Genomic DNA, 17,582 nt, shown 5'->3' on the forward strand with positions numbered 1-17,582 from the left:
GACGCACTACACTAACTTGCAGTTTTAGCTGAACACTGTTCAGAGGACGCACTACACTAACTTGTAGTTTTAGCTGAACACTGTGAGGAGGACGTACTACACTAACTTGTAGCTTTAGCTGAACACTGTGCAGAGGTCGCACTACACTAACTTGTAGTTTTAGCTGAACACTGTGAGGAGGACGCACTACACTAACTTGTAGCTTTAGCTGAACACTGTGCAGAGGTCGCACTACACTAACTTGTAGTTTTAGCTGAACACTGTGAGGAGGACGCACTACACTAACTTGTAGCTTTAGCTGAATACTGTGCAGAGGTTGCACTACACCAACTTGTAGCTTTAGCTGAACACTGTGAGGAGGACGCACTACCCTAACTTGTAGCTTTAGCTGAACACTGTGCAGAGGTCACACTAAACTAACTTGTAGCTTTAGCTGAACACTGTGAGGAGGACGCACTACACTAACTTGTAGTTTTAGCTGAACACTGTTCAGAGGACGCACTACACTAACTTGTAGTTTTAGCTGAACACTGTGAGGAGGACGTACTACACTAACTTGTAGCTTTAGCTGAACACTGTGCAGAGGTCGCACTACACTAACTTGTAGTTTTAGCTGAACACTGTGAGGAGGACGCACTACACTAACTTGTAGCTTTAGCTGAACACTGTGCAGAGGTCGCACTACACTAACTTGTAGTTTTAGCTGAACACTGTGAGGAGGACGCACTACACTAACTTGTAGCTTTAACTGAACACTGTGCAGAGGTCATACTACACTAACTTGTAGCTTTAGCTGAACACTGTGAGGAGGACACACTACACTAACTTGTAGTTTTAGCTGAACACTGTTCAGAGGACACACTACACTAACTTGTAGTTTTAGCTGAATACTGTGAGGAGGACGTACTACACTAACTTGTAGCTTTAGCTGAACACTGTGCAGAGGTCGCACTACACTAACTTGTAGTTTTAGCTGAACACTGTGAGGAGGACGCACTACCCTAACTTGTAGCTTTAGCTGAACACTGTGCAGAGGTCGCACTACACTAACTTGTAGTTTTAGCTGAACACTGTGAGGAGGATGCACTACACTAACTTGTAGCTTTAGCTGAACACTGTGCAGAGGTCGCACTACAGTAACTTGTAGTTTTAGCTGAACACTGTGAGCAGGACGCACTATACTAACTTGTAGCTTTAGCTGAACACCGTGCAGAGGTCGCACAACACTAACTTGTAGCTTTAGCTGAACACTGTGAGGAGGACGCACTACACTAACTTGTAGTTTTAGCTGAACACTGTTCAGAGGACACACTACACTAACTTGTAGTTTTAGCTGAACACTGTGAGGAGGACGTACTACACTAACTTGTAGCTTTAGCTGAACACTGTGCAGAGGTCGCACTACACTAACTTGTAGTTTTAGCTGAACACTGTGAGGAGGACGCACTACCCTAACTTGTAGCTTTAGCTGAACACTGTGCAGAGGTCGCACTACACTAACTTGTAGTTTTAGCTGAACACTGTGAGGAGGATGCACTACACTAACTTGTAGCTTTAGCTGAACACTGTGCAGAGGTCGCACTACAGTAACTTGTAGTTTTAGCTGAACACTGTGAGCAGGACGCACTATACTAACTTGTAGCTTTAGCTGAACACCGTGCAGAGGTCGCACAACACTAACTTGTAGTTTTAGCTGAACACTGTGCAGAGGTCACACTACACTAACTTGTAGTTTTAGCTGAACACTGTGAGGAGGACGCACTACACCAACTTGTAGCTTTAGCTGAACACTGTGAGGAGGACGCACTACACTAACTTGTAGCTTTAGCTGAACACTGTGCAGAGGTCGCACTACACTAACTTGTCGTTTTAGCTGAACACTGTGAGCAGGACGCACTACACTAACTTGTAGCTTTAGCTGAACACCGTGCAGAGGTCGCACAACACTAACTTGTAGTTTTAGCTGAACACTGTGCAGAGGTCGCACTACATTAACTTGTAGTTTTAGCTGAACACTGTTCAGAGGACACACTACACTAATTTGTAGCTTTAGCTGAACACTGTGCAGAGGTCGCACTACACTAACTTGTAGTTTTAGCTGAACACTGTGAGGAGGACGCACTACACCAACTTGTAGCTTTAGCTGAACACTGTGAGGAGGACGCACTAACCTAACTTGTAGCTTTAGCTGAACACTGTGCAGAGGTCACACTAAACTAACTTGTAGCTTTAGCTGAACTCTGTGAGGAGGAAGTACTACCCTAACTTGTAGCTTTAGCTTAACACTGTGCAGAGGTCACACTAAACTAACTTGTAGCTTTAGCTGAACACTGTGAGGAGGACGCACTACACTAACTTGCAGTTTTTGCTGAACACTGTCCAGAGGACGCACTACACTAACTTGTAGTTTTAGCTGAACACTGTGAGGAGGACGTACTACACTAACTTGTAGCTTTAGCTGAACACTGTGCAGAGGTCGCACTACACTAACTTGTAGTTTTAGCTGAACACTGTGAGGAGGACGCACTACACTAACTTGTAGCTTTAGCTGAACACTGTGCAGGGGTCGCACTACACTAACTTGTAGTTTTAGCTGAACACTGTGAGGAGGACGCACTACACTAACTTGTAGCTTTAGCTGAACACTGTGCAGAGGTCGCACTACACCAACTTCTAGCTTTAGCTGAACACTGTGAGGAGGACGCACTACCCTAACTTGTAGCTTTAGCTGAACACTGTGCAGAGGTCACACTAAACTAACTTGTAGCTTTAGCTGAACACTGTGAGGAGGACGCACTACATTAACTTGTAGTTTTAGCTGAACACTGTTCAGGGGACGCACTACACTAACTTGTAGTTTTAGCTGAACACTGTGAGGAGGACGTACTACACTAACTTGTAGCTTTAGCTGAACACTGTGCAGAGGTCACACTACACTAACTTGTAGTTTTAGCTGAAGACTGTGAGGAGGACGCACTACACTAACTTGTAGCTTTAGCTGAACACTGTGAGGAGGACGCACTACACTAACTTGTAGTTTTAGCTGAACACTGTGAGGAGGACGTACTACACTAACTTGTAGCTTTAGCTGAACACTGTGCAGAGGTCGCACTACACTAACTTGTAGCTTTAGCTGAACACTGTGAGGAGGACGCACTACCCTAACTTGTAGCTTTAGCTGAACACTGTGCAGAGGTCAGACTAAACTAACTTGTAGCTTTAGCTGAACACTGTGAGGAGGACGCACTACACTAACTTGTAGTTTTAGCTGAACACTGTTCAGAGGAAGCGCTACACTAACTTGTAGTTTTAGCTGAACACTGTGAGGAGGACGTACTACACTAACTTGTAGCTTTAGCTGAACACTGTGCAGAGGTCGCACTACACTAACTTGTAGTTTTAGCTGAACACTGTGAGGAGGACGCACTACACTAACTTGTAGCTTTAGCTGAACACTGTGCAGAGGTCGCACTACACTAACTTGTAGTTTTAGCTGAACACTGTGAGGAGGACGCACTACACTAACTTGTAGCTTTAGCTGAACACTGTGCAGAGGTCGCACTACACTAACTTGTAGTTTTAGCTGTACACTGTGAGGAGGACGCACTACACTAACTTGTAGCTTTAGCTGAACACCGTGCAGAGGTCGCACAACACTAACTTGTAGTTTTAGCTGAACACTGTGAGGAGGATGCACTACACCAACTTGTAGCTTTAGCTGAACACTGTGCAGAGGTCACACTAAACTAACTTGTACCTTTAACTGAACACTGTGAGGAGGACGCACTACACTAACTGTAAATAGTCTAGCTGCCTGACTGTGTTACTAATAGGATCAAAAGAACACCAGCAATTTTATTCAGGTAGCTGTAAATACTGTAACAAGACAAGCCTGCCTGTCAGTAGGAAGATAACAGGAATGGATCTAGCTAAACTGAATACAGTATATATATATATATATATATATATATATATATATATATATATATATATATATACACACACAACACCTGGGATGCATATATATACACAATACACTGTAAGTGCAGCTAACTCACTGACTGTCCTGCCTAATCTAGCTAACTCAAATGAAATGACACTGTCTCTCTCTCTCTCTCTAAGCACGCTGGAACACACTACACAGGTCCGCCGTGCAGGCGACCTTATATAGTGTGGGGCGTGTTCTAAACCCCCTGAGCCATAATTGGCCAAAGCCACCCTGGCTTTGGCCAATTACAGCTCTCTCTACTGACGGCGCTGTGATTGGCCAAGCATGCAGGTCATAGTGCATGCTTGGCCAATCATCAGCCAGCAATGCACTGCAATGCCGCAGTGAATTATGGGCCGTGACGCGCCACACAAATTTGGCGCGAACGGCCCATAACGTTCGCAATTCGGTGATCGATCGAACAGCCGATGTTCGAGTCGAACATGGGTTCGACTCCAACGCGAAGCTCATCTCTACTAAATAATAATAACTATTACTAACTATTAAATTATAGGTATTGGAATTTCCTGTCAAATATGGCTGTTAGTGAACGTAACGAACACGAATTTACCTGAAGTTATGAATTATCCAAAATAATGAATGCCGCATCTAAACAAATGGAACGTAATTAATTAATAATAATAATAATAATAATAATAATAATCGGAACAAATTATTAATAAATAATACAAACTTTTTATTATTATTGCTTATTATTATTTATAATTATTATTTAGTTACGTTCGATTCGTTAGATGCGGCATACCCCCCTAACCCCCCCTAATAAAGTTTTAACCCCTTGATCACCCCCTGTCATCAGTGTCGCTAAGAAATCATTTTTCTGATCGCTGTATTAGTGTCACTGGTGACACTAGTTAGGGAGGTAAATATTTAGGTTCGCCATCAGCGTTTTATAGCGACGGGGACCCCCATATACTACCTAATAAATGTTTTAACCCCTTGATTGCCCCCTAGTTAACCCTTTCACCCCTGATCACCGTATAACCGTTACGGGTGACGCTGGTTAGTTTGTTTATTTTTTATAGTGTCAGGGCACCCGCCGTTTATTACCGAATAAAGGTTTAGCCCCTGATCGCCCGGCGGTGATATGCGTCGCCCCAGGCAGCGTCAGATTAGCGCCAGTACCGCTAACATCCACGCACGCAGCATACGCCTCCCTTAGTGGTATAGTATCTGAACGGATCAATATCTGATCCGATCAGATCTATACTAGTGTCCCCAGCAGTTTAGGGTTCCCAAAAACGCAGTGTTAGCGGGATCAGCCCAGATACCTGCTAGCACCTGCGTTTTGCCCCTCCGCCCGGCCCAGCCCAGCCCACCCAAGTGCAGTATTGATCGATCACTGTCACTTACAAAACACTAAACGCATAACTGCAGTGTTCGCAGAGTCAGGCCTGATCCCTGCGATCGCTAACAGTTTTTTTGGTAGCATTTTGGTGAACTGGCAAGCGCCAGCGGCCTAGTACACCCCGGTCGTAGTCAAACCAGCACTGCAGTAACACTTGGTGACGTGGCGAGTCCCATAAGTGCAGTTCAAGCTGGCAAGCACAAGTAGTGTCCCGCTGCCACCAAGAAGAAGACAAACAGGCCCGTCGTGCCCATAATGCCCTTCCTGCTGCATTCGCCAATCCTAATTGGGAACCCACCACTTCTGCAGCGCCCGTACTTCCCCCATTTACATCCCCAACCAAATGCAGTCGGCTGCATGAGAGGCATTTTCTTTATGTCCTCCCGAGTACCCCTACCTAACGAACCCCCCCAAAAAAGATGTTGTGTCTGCTGCAAGCGCGGATATAGGCATGACACCCGCTATTATTGTCCCTCCTGTCCTGACAATCCTGGTCTTTGCATTGGTGAATGTTTTGAACGCTACCATTCACTAGTTGAGTATTAGCGTAGGGTACAGCATTGCACAGACTAGGCAGACTTTCACAGGCCATCACATTTTGAGAGACCCGAACCTGGAACCGGTTACAGTTATAAAAGTTAGTTAAAAAAAAGTGTAAAAAAAAAAAAATATATAAATTAAAAAAAAATAGTTGTCATTTTATTGTTCTCTCTCTCTCTATTCTCTCTCTCTATTGTTCTGCTCTTTTTTACTGTATTCTATTCTGCAATGTTTTATTGTTATTTATGTTTTATCATGTTTGCTTTTCAGGTATGCAATTTTTTATACTTTACCGTTTACTGTGTTTTATTGTTAACCATTTTTTTGTCTTCAGGTACGCCATTTACGACTTTGAGTGGTTAGATTGGTTATACCAGAATGATGCCTGCAGGTTTAGGTATCATCTTGGTATCATTCTTTTCATCCAGCGGTCGGCTTTCATGTAAAAGCAATCCTAGCGGCTAATTAGCCTCTAGACTGCTTTTACAAGCCATTGAAGGGAATGCCCCCCCCACCATCTTCCGTGTTTTTCTCTGGCTCTCAACAGGGAACCTGAGAATGCAGCCGGTGATTCAGACAGCTGACCATAGAGCTGATCAGAGACCAGAGTGGCTCCAAACATCTCTATGGCCTAAGAAAACGGAAGCTACGAGCATTTCATGACTTAGATTTCGCCAGATGTAAACAGCGCCATTGGGAAATTGGGAAAGCATTTTATCACACCGATCTTGGTGTGGTCAGATGCTTTGAGGGCAGAGGAGAGATCTAGGGTCTAATAGACCCCAATTTTTTCAAAAAAGAGTACCTGTCACTACCTATTGCTATCATAGGGGATATTTACATTCCCTGAGATAACAATAAAAATATAAAAAAAAAAAATGAAAGGAACAGTTTAAAAATAGGATAAAAAAGCAAAGAAACAATAAAGAAAAAAAAAAAAAAAAGCACCCCTGTCACCCCCTGCTCTCACGCTAAAGCGAACGCAAGCGGCGGTCTGTCGTCAAACGTAAACAGCAATTGCACCATGCATGTGAGGTATCACCGCGAAGGTCAGATCGAGGGCAGTAATTTTAGCAGTAGACCTCCTCTGTAAATCTAAAGTGGTAACCTGTAAAGGCTTTTAAAGGCTTTTAAATCTGTAGGGCATTTGCTTTAAAAAAATATATAATGTTTGGGGGTTCAAAGTAATTTTCTTGCAAAAAAAAATAATTTTTTCATGTAAACAAAAATTGTCAGAAAGGGCTTTATCTTCAAGTGGTTAGAAGAGTGGGTGATGTGTGACATAAGCTTCTAAATGTTGTGCATAAAATGCCAGGACAGTTCAAAGCCCCCCCAAATTACCCCATTTTGGAAAGTAGACACCCCAAGCTATTTGCTGAAAGTCATGTCGAGTCCATGGAATATTTTATATTGTGACACAAGTTGCGGGTAAGAGACAAATTTTTTTTTTTTTTGCACAAAGTTGTCATTAAATGATATATTGCTCAAACATGCCATGGGAATACACCCCAAAATACATTCTGCTGCTTCTCCTGAGTACAGGGATACCACATGTGTGAGACTTTTTGGGAGCCTAGCCGCGTACGGGACCCCGAAAACCAAGCACTGCCTTCAGGCTTTCTAAGGGCGTAAATTTTTGATTTCACTCTTCACTGCCTATCACAGTTTCGGAGGCCATGGAATGCCCAGGTGGCAAAAAAAACCCCCAAATGACCCCATTTTGGAAAGTAGACACCCCAAGCTATTAGCTGAGAGGTATAGTGAGTATTTTGCAGATCTCACTTTTTGTCACAAAGTTTTGAAAATTGAAAAAAGAAAAAAAAAATGTTTTTTCTTGTCTTTCTTCATTTTCAAAAACAAATGAGAGCTGCAAAATACTCACTATGCCTCTCAGCAAATAGCTTAGGGTGTCTACTTTCCAAAATGGGGTAATTTGGGGGGTTTTTGTGCCACCTGGGCATTCCATGGCCTCCGAAACTGTGATAGGCAGTGAAGAGTGAAATCAAAAATTTACACCCTTAGAAATCCTGATTGGTTTTCAGGGCCCCGTACGCGGCTAGGCTCCCAAAAAGTTCCACACATGTGGTATCCCCATACTCAGGAGAAGCAGCTAAATGTATTTTGGGGTGCAATTCCACATATGCCCATGGCCTGTGTGAGCAATATATCATTTAGTGACAACTTTGTGCAAAAAAAAAAAAAATGTGTCACTTTCCCGCAACTTGTGTCAAAATATAAAATATTCCATGGACTCAACATGCCTCTCAGCAAATAGCTTGGGGTGTCTACTTTCCAAAATGGGGTCATTTGGGGAAGTTTTGTGCCATCTGGGCATTTTATGGCCTTCAAAACTGTGATAGGTAGTGAGGAGTGAAATCAAAAATGTACGCCCTTAGAAATCCTGAAGGCGGTGATTGGTTTTCGGGGCCCCGTACGTGGCTAGGCTCCCAAAAAGTCCCACACATGTGGTATCCCCGTACTCAGGAGAAGCAGCTGAATGTATTTTGGGGTACAATTCCACATAGGCCCATGGCCTGTGTGAGCAATATATCATTTAGTGACAACTTTTTGTAAATTTTTTTTTTTTTTGTCATTATTCAATCACTTGGGACAAAAAAAAAATATTCAATGGGTTCAACATGCCTCTCAGCAATTTCCTTGGGGTGTCTACTTTCCAAAATGGGGTCATTTTGGGGGGGGGTTGTACTGCCCTGCCATTTTAGCACCTCAAGAAATGACATAGGCAATCATAAACTAAAAGCTGTGTAAATTCCAGAAAATGTACCCTAGTTTGTAGACGCTATAACTTTTGCGCAAACCAATAAATATATGCTTATTGACATTTTTTTTTACCAAAGACATGTGGCCGAATACATTTTGGCCTAAATGTATGACTAAAATTGAGTTTATTGGATTTTTTTTATAACAAAAGTATAAAATATCATTTTTTTTCAAAATTTTCGGTCTTTTTCCGTTTATAACGCAAAAAATAAAAACCGCAGAGGTGATCAAATACCATCAAAAGAAAGCTCTATTTATGGGAAGAAAAGGACGCAAATTTCGTTTGGGTACTGCATTGCATGACTGCGCAATTAGCAGTTAAAGCGACGCAGTGCCAAATTGGAAAAAGTCCACTGGTCCTTAGGCAGCATAATGGTCCGGGGCTAAAGTGGTTAAATACATTCACTAACAGCCAAATTTGAAAAGAAATTCTAGTACCTATAATTTATTAGTTAGTTATTATTTCAGATTTTCGAATTTTCGGATTTCCGAATTTCCGAAATTTCTAAATTATTTGAAATAACAAGTTTCGATCATAACAAAGTACCTTGAAAAACTAAAAAAAACCCCAAAAAAACAAAAAAAAACCAAATAAAACTAAAACAAACACATTTTTCAGCAATGCACATGTCTTGTTAAATGTGCTCCTAGCCAGTGTTTTAGTGTAGTGGGGGAGGTGCTTTTACTAGGGGAAGGCATGGATTTGTGTCTTTGCTTTGCAGGAACACAGGATCCATGCCTTCCCTGCTTTGCTTACATAGATAGATCACCGGTCTGTCTCTCTGCCTAATGATCAGCGGGCGTCGGTGGACATCGAGTTCACGGCACCCGCAGATCAGCTCCCTCTGTGCATAATCACAGTGCGATCGGGTCGCTAGCGCCGTATATGTAAGTTATACAGTCGGCAAGTGGTTAAGTGAAATTTGCTACAAAAAGGAAAAAAAAAAAAAAAAGCAGTGTTTTATTTTCCTTGCAGAAACAGGATCATCAAGGTCAGTCAGCACTTGCTGCATCCACCATAAGACCTCCGCGTCCATAGCTGCGGGGGGCAGGTTGGCAAAGCACACTGTTACTCTTCCACCTTGCCAACTCTTCAGCCAGGATTTCAGAGTTGTCAGCTGGTATTTCCTGATAGTCCCAGGGAAAGGGAGCGCAGACCTGGCGCTGAGCAGAATCTAGCAGCTGTCTATAGGCAATCTCCAGCTCCCATTCCTGATTGACTAGAAACTACAAATCTTCTAGTGCCCAGGGAACGTCTGAGATATTCGGCATCCGTTCTCTACATTTCCAGATTTCTTCCAAACGCCACTCCAAATCGCTCCCAAAGTCAGGGCCCTGTGACAGCCTCTCTAATAACTGCCCCAGGTCGCCGTAGCCAAAGCCTTCTGTTGGGGTGTCGTCCGCTGTCCACGGGCACACTTGGGCTACACACCAGCGGAGGGCTCTGTAGCTCTCAGCCAACCACATCTCCACCTGGACCAGCCTGGTTAACTCAACTTTCTCTTCCTTATGTGGTTGTTCGCCCAAAAACACCATTCGCACTTCGTACTCCGACCAGTACTTTTCGTGGAAGGAGGAGAGAATTTTTCCCCGGTGTTGCTGCTCATGGGCTAATGCTTCCTTCCAGAGTTTCCAGCGGATAGAATCATACCATCCCAACAGTACCTGCTCTGATACTGGTCCTCTGTGCTGTATCTGCATCTCTCGCAACCTCCTTCCAAATTCCTCTTCCATGGCAGCTGGTATCTGTACCTCAACTCCTCTCCTGCTATCTGGGCCTTGGATCTAGGTGGAGGTTTGGATGTCCCAGACTGAAGGAAGCATCCCACCTCTTGCCTCCAATGTAACGAAATGTCCCACACTCCGCTTGAGTGCTTTCGTCATATACCGCTTCCTCCCAGTCTAAATATAGATATCAGATATTCCAACCGCTGATAACAAACAAGACAATACTTTTTTGGTTGCTCACTATGAACTCTTTATTAGAACAGGAATACAGTCTTATATACAGTTGAAGAGGAGGTCCCCCCCGCTCATATTACTCTAACAATACACCTGTAACCAGAAACATAAATTAGCATGAGCTAATTAACTAATCCTTTAAAGCAGCCGATGTGACTCCGTGCCCACCTGGCCATTGTTGTGATTAATCAGGATTTCACTACAGGTCAGACTTGTTGTCACCGAGCTTCACACGGTATATTATATATTATCATAAGTATAAACACAGGACACCTTCATACAATAGCAGGGTTAATTAGCACAAATAACAATGGGTGAAAGACTCTTAGAAGCCACACAAGTAGACAACAGGAGACCCAGGGCTCTCCAGATCTCATTAATCAGCATTCCTTTCACATACATCTGCTATATGAGTCTCACACTGGCAGAAACCATCATGGCCTCCTTAATAATGTCCTTTTGCATTACATACAGAATATCTTCCTAAATTCTTGTAGCTCCTTTAAATGCCAGGGCCCATAGTCGGTAGGGAAGAGGCTAGCATTCAGTCCCCTCCAAAAGGCTCTGTCCCGGGTGAGTCTATCACACTTCCTATCCACAGTGCCTTGAAAAACGTAAATGTATTTTATTTGGGATAGACCAACACAAAGTGGCACATAATTGTGAAGTGGAAGGAAAATGCTAAATGATACAAATAAATATGTGAAAAGTGTGGGGGGACATTTGTATGTCGCCCCCCTGAGTCAATACTTTGTAGAACCGCCTTTGTCTGCAATTACAGCTGCAAGTCTTCTTGGGGATGTCTCTACCAGCTTTGCACATCTAGAGAGGGAAGTTTTTGCCCATTCTTCTTTGCATAATATCTCAAGCTCTGTCAGATTGGATGGAGAGCGTCTGTGAACAGAAATGTTCAAGTCTTGCCACAGATTCTCAATTGGATTTAGGTCTGAACTTTGACTGGGCCATTCTAACACATGGATATGCTTTGATCTAAACCATTTCATTGTAGCTCTGGCTGTATGTTTAGGGTCGTTGTCCTGCTGGAAGGTGAACCTCCGCCCCAGTCTCAAGTCTTTTGCAGATTTTCTTCTAAGATTGTCCTGTATTTGTCTCCATCCATCTTCCCATCAACTCTGACCAGCTTCCCTGTCCCTGCTGAAGAAAATGATGCTGCCCCCACCATGTTTCACAGTGGGAATGGTGTGTTCAGGGTGATGTGCAGTGTTAGTTTTCCGCCACACATAGCGTTTTGCTTTTAGGTCAATAAGTTCAATTTTGGTCTCATCTGACCAGAGCACCTTCTTCCACATGCTTGCTGTGTCCCCCACATGGCTTCTCACAAACTGAAAACGGAACTTCTTATGGTTTTCTTTCACCAATGTCTTTCTTCTTGCCACTCTTCCATAAAGGGCAGATTTGTGGAGTGCACGACTAATAGTTGTCCTGTGGACAGATTCTCCCACCTGAGCTGTAGATCTCTGCAGCTCCTCCAGAGTTACCATGGGCCTCTGGCTGCTTCTCTGATGAATGCTCTCCTTGCCCGGCCGGTCAGTTTAGGTGGACGGCCATGTCTTGGTAGGTTTGCAGTTGTGCCATACTCTTTCCATTTTTCGGATGATGGATTGAACAGAGCTCCGTGAGATGTTCAAAGCTTTGGATATTATTTTATAACTGAACCCTGCTTTATACTTCTCCACAACCTTATCCCTGACCTGTCTGGTGTGTTCCTTGGCCTTCATGATGCTGTTTGTACACTAAGGTTCTCTAACAAACCTCTGAGGGCTTCACAGAACAGCTGTATTTGTACTGAGATTAAATTACACACAGGTGGACTCTATTTACTAATTAGGTGACTTCTGAAGGCAATTGGTTCCACTAGATTTTAGTTTAGGAAAATTTCAAGGGGTGTGAATACTTTTTCAAGGCACTGTATGTGGTTTTCAATTGGTAAAGTCAATTTGTTAGAAAATTGAATGGTGAAAGCAAACTAAATTATGAAATATAAATATTTGCACAAATGTTTGTTAGAAAAGGAGGAGGAGTGATGGGGGAGGGGTGAGACTCAAAAGAAGAAAGCTTGATCGGGTCGGGGAAGACTTTTTTTAATTCTATGTGACTCTTGCATGCCATAGTACATGGATTTCCCACTTCTTTAGATTGTCAAGAAGGAGCCTTCAGATGTTCTTCTATGTTGCCTTCTCCAAAATGGCGACTTTTTTTTTTTGTGTTGGAGATTTTCCCTCACTTCCTGTCTGAGGAATGTGATGTCATGTTGCGATATTAAATTAACGAATCAAAGACAAGGAAATATAGTAATTGTAAAGTTGTAACTGTTATTTTGGTGCAAATGACGGTGTACTTCTCACTTTTATTAAAAGGTGGAGTAATGCTTTAATTTGTTCTCTTTCAGCCCATTCCCTGCAATGTTACACGTGTGTCTCTGCGACCAGCAACAGAGACTGCATGACAGCGACTAACTGCACATCCACACAAGGCTACTGCGAGACCATTGTAGGAAGCGCTACAGTCCGTAAGTCACTTTATATCCAACATGAGGTCAAAGAGCACAAATTAGCCATAATGAAGTGTAAAGAACAAGACCAAGTTGCAGCAGATCAGCAATCGATAGTGTATATAGAGGAATGATAGTGGGTGTATATAGAGGAATGATAGCGGGTGTATATAGAGGAATGATAGTGTGTGTATATAGAGCAATGATAATTTTATTATTATTATTATTATAAACGATTTATAGTACCAACAGTTTACGCAGCGCTTTACAATGTATAAGGGGGACAACACAATTACAGTACAGTTCAATACAGAAGGTACAGGAGAGCCCTGCTCGTAGAGCTTACATTCTAAAGGGAGGGGGTGGTGGTACAAAAGGTAATAGCTGCAAAGAATGATTTGATGGGGGTGGCTCGGGGACAGTTATGTGGGTGTGGGATAGGCTTCCCTGAATAAATGAGTTTTCAGGGATCTCCTAAAGGTGGACAGGTTAGGGGCTGATCGGACATACTGGGCTAAGGAATTCCAGAGGATGGGAGGAGAGGCTCTGGAGAAGTCCTGAAGGTGAGCATGGGAGGAGGTAACAAGGGAGCTAGAGAGCAGGAGGTCCTGGGAGGAGCGGAGGGGGCGATTTGGGCGATATCTGCAGATGAGATTGGTGATGTAGATGGGGGCGATGTTGTAAATGGCCTTGTATGTTATGGTTAGCATTTTGAATTTTACACGGCGGGGTAGGGGAAGCCAGTGAAGGGATTGGCAGAGAGGAGCAGCAGTCACGGATCGATTAGTGAGGTGTATTAGTCTAGCAGCAGCATTTATAATAGACTGAAGGGGAATAGCCTGCTTAAGGGTAGGCCATTAAGGAGAGAGTTGCAGTAGTCGAGGCGGGAAATTATCAAGGAGTGAATAAGTTGCTTTGTGGTGTCATTAGTCAGGAAGGGTCGAATTCTGGAGATGTTGCGGAGGTTAAGGCGGCAGGATTTAGCCAGTGATTGGATATGGGGTGAAGGAGAGGAGAGGTCAAGGATTACATCCAGGACCCTGGCATGTGTGGAGGGACCAATGGTTGTGGTGTTATTTTATGGTGAAGTCACAGGAGGGGGACCGTGAAGGAGGAAATATAACAAGCTCAGTTTTAGAAAGATTAAGTTTGAAGAAGTGGTGTGACATCCATACCGATATGTCATTCAGCAAGTTTGAGATCCGTGAGGAGATAGAGGGGGTGAGTTGAGGAGTGGAGAGATAGATCTGGGTGTCATCAGCATAGAGGTGGTATTGGAAGCCATGGGAGGTCATCAACTGGCCCAGGGAAGAGGTATAGAGTGAGAAAAGGAGAGGCCCAAGGACGGAGCCTTGGGGTACCCCAACAGAAAGAGGAAGGGGAGCGGGGGAGATGGAGTTGTAAGTGACACTGAAAGTGCGCTGAGATAGGTAGGAGGAGAACCAGGATAATGCAGAATCACGGAAGCCAAGGGAGTGTAATTTGCTGAGGAGCAGCAGGTGGTCAACTGTGTCAAAGGCAGCAGAGAGGTCTAAAAGTATGAGTATGGAGTAGTGCCCATTGGTTTTGGCAGTTATTAGGTCATTGGTGAGTTTTAGTAGGGCAGTTTCAGTAGAATGTTGTGGGCGGAAGGCACACTGTAGGGGGTCGAGAAGGTTGTTGTCCATAAGGTAGCGACTCATTTGGTCATGAACAGGGCGTTCGATGAGCTTGGAGGCAAACGGGAGCAGGGAGATAGGTCTTAGGTTATTCAAACAGGTGGGGTCTAGTGAGGGTTTTTTGAGTATGGGGGTAACCAGTGAGTGTTTGAGCGGGGAAGGAAAGGTGCCGGAGGAGAGGGAGAGGTTGGAGATGTGGGTTAGGGAGTTGAGGATAGAGTGGGAAGGTGGTCGCAGTAATTGAGAGGGGACAGGGTCCAGGGGACATGTAGTGAGGTGGGCCATGGAGAGGAGTTTATCAACTTCGTAATGATAGTGTAATGATAGTGGGTGTATACAGAGGAATGATAGTGGGTGTATATAGAGGAATGATAGTGGGTGTATACAGAGGAATGATAGTGGGTGTATACAGAGGAATGATAGTGGGTGTATACAGAGGAATGATAGCGGGTGTATACAGAGGAATGATAGTGGGGTATACAGAGGAATGATAGTGGGGGTATATAGAGGAATGATAGTGGGGGTATATAGAGGAATGATAGCGGCTGTATACAGAGGAATATTAGTGGGTGTATACAGAGGAATGATAGCGGGTGTATATAGAGGAATGATAGCGGGTGTATAGAGAGGAATTATAGCGGGTGTATAGAGAGGAATGATAGTAGGTGTATACAGAGGAATGATAGTGGGGGTATACAGAGGAATGATAGTGGGGGTATATAGAGGAATGATAGTGGGGGTATACAGAGGAATTATAGTGGGTGTATACAGAGGAATGATAGTGGGGGTATATAGAGGAATGATAGTGGGGGTATACAGAGGAATTATAGTGGGTGTATACAGAGGAATGATAGTGGGGGTATATAGAGAATGATAGCGGGGGTATACAGAGGAATGATAGTGGGGGTATATAGAGGAATGATAGTGGGGGTATATAGAGGAATGATAGTGGGTGTATACAGAGGAATGATAGTGGGGGTATATAAAGAATGATAGCGGGGGTATACAGAGGAATGATAGTGGGGGTATACAGAGGAATGATAGCGGGGGTATACAGAGGAATGATAGTGGGGGTATACAGAGGAATGATAGTGGGGGTATACAGAGGAATGATAGTGGGGGTATATAGAGAATGATAGTGGGTGTATACAGAGGAATGAGAGCGGGTGTATACAGAGGAATGATAGTGGGTGTATACAGAGGAATGATAGTGGTGGTAAATAGAGAATGATAGTGGGGGTATCAAATCCAAAAAGAAGAGGAGACTTTCTCATACAAGTACTGTACATGGTACAGCAGGATAACAGGAATATGAAGTGCTGGGTTAACAAACACTTTAAAGTAGATGTAAACCCTCCATACACCCAGTGAAGTGAACAGCCTCAGATGATACACAGAGATGAAACAAATCTCCCTACATAAGTTTTATTTGTATATCTGCTGTCTTCTGTTTTCTGCACTCCTTAGAAAGTGCAGATCGTGTTAGAAATCTTGTTTCCTCTTCCAGCAATAGGAGGGGAGTCTGGGCATACACTGTGTGAGAGCTGATTGGAGGAAAAGCACCCCCCCCCCATATAGATAGAAGAATGAATAAACCTGCAGAGCTGCAGTCTGAATAGACAAGCTCTCTGCTAATCTCCCTCTAAGCTCCCTCCCCGAAACTAATTTTCAGCTGCTTTTATCTCCTGTGCTGGAGAACTTGTCAGAAGGTATCATGCTGATAACAGAGGAACGGAGCAGCAGAAAAACACAGCACTTAGAGCTTTACAGAGAGATAAGTAAACACTACAGATATATGTGCTTAAGTCAAATTTCATGAATGGGGTTACATCCACTTTAAGCACTGATTTACACAGTAATTCCATCCCAGATCCAGATTTCATTCAGGAAGGATATTAGGCTGAAAATTAAAGACTGTTATATTTGTTCTCTCTCTAGTTGGAGTTTCTGTAACCTCAATAGCCAAATCCTGCACAGCCAGCTGCACGGCAAGCAGTGGCAGTGTCTTAGGGATGGCGTCGGGCTACACATCCTGCTGCACCACCGACCTGTGCAACACCAGCGGAGCCAACAGCATCAAGTCCAGCTATTCCATCATTGTCCTGGTGGTGGGAACCCTTGTGATGGTCATCGGCAGCTCCCTTCTCTGATATAAGAAGTGGGATAACACATTGTCCAATCAGCATCAATAAAAACAAGATGTAATGTGAAAGCTTTGAATTGTTTGTCCGTTTCTTGCAATGTGTATAGAAGCCTTTCTCAATCTTTTCAACACAGAGGAACCCTTAAAATATCTTTCCGACTTCAGGGAACCCCCCCCCCCCCCGCTAAAAATTCCTATATCTACAACTCATGATACAGTAAAAGTATTCATACCCCTTGAAATTGTCCACATTTTCTCATGTTACAACCAAAAACGCAAATGTATTTTATTGGGATTTTATGTGATAGACCAACACAAAGTGGCACATAATTGTGAAGTGGAAGGAAAATGATAAATGGTTTTCAACACTTTTTTTTTACAAATAAATATGTGAAAAGTGTGGCGTACATTTGTATTCAGCCCCCTTTACTCTGATACCTCTAACTAAAATCTAGTGCAGGGATATGCAATTAGCGGTCCTCCAGCTGTTGCAGAACTACAAGTCCCATGAGGCATAGCAAGACTCTGACAACCACAAGCACGGCACCCAGAGGCAGAGGCATGATGGGACTTGTAGTTTTGCAACAGCTGGAGGTCCGCTGATTGCATATCCCTGATCCAGTGGAACC

General features: G+C 43.5%; 1 long non-coding RNA gene across 1 annotated transcript in view; it reads left to right on the forward strand.

The window, feature by feature from the left end:
* Positions 1-16,768, forward strand: part of LOC141145767 (uncharacterized) — a 59,157-nt gene extending 42,389 nt beyond the window's left edge. The window contains exons 3-4 of the long non-coding RNA XR_012244629.1: positions 13,051-13,170; positions 16,749-16,768. This is a non-coding gene — a long non-coding RNA (uncharacterized lncRNA). The remainder of the gene's footprint in view (positions 1-13,050; positions 13,171-16,748) is intronic.
* The last annotated feature ends 814 nt before the right edge of the window (positions 16,769-17,582 follow it).

The sequence above is a fragment of the Aquarana catesbeiana genome, linkage group LG05 (genome assembly GCF_042186555.1).
Source record: "Aquarana catesbeiana isolate 2022-GZ linkage group LG05, ASM4218655v1, whole genome shotgun sequence".
NCBI lineage: Eukaryota > Metazoa > Chordata > Amphibia > Anura > Ranidae > Aquarana > Aquarana catesbeiana.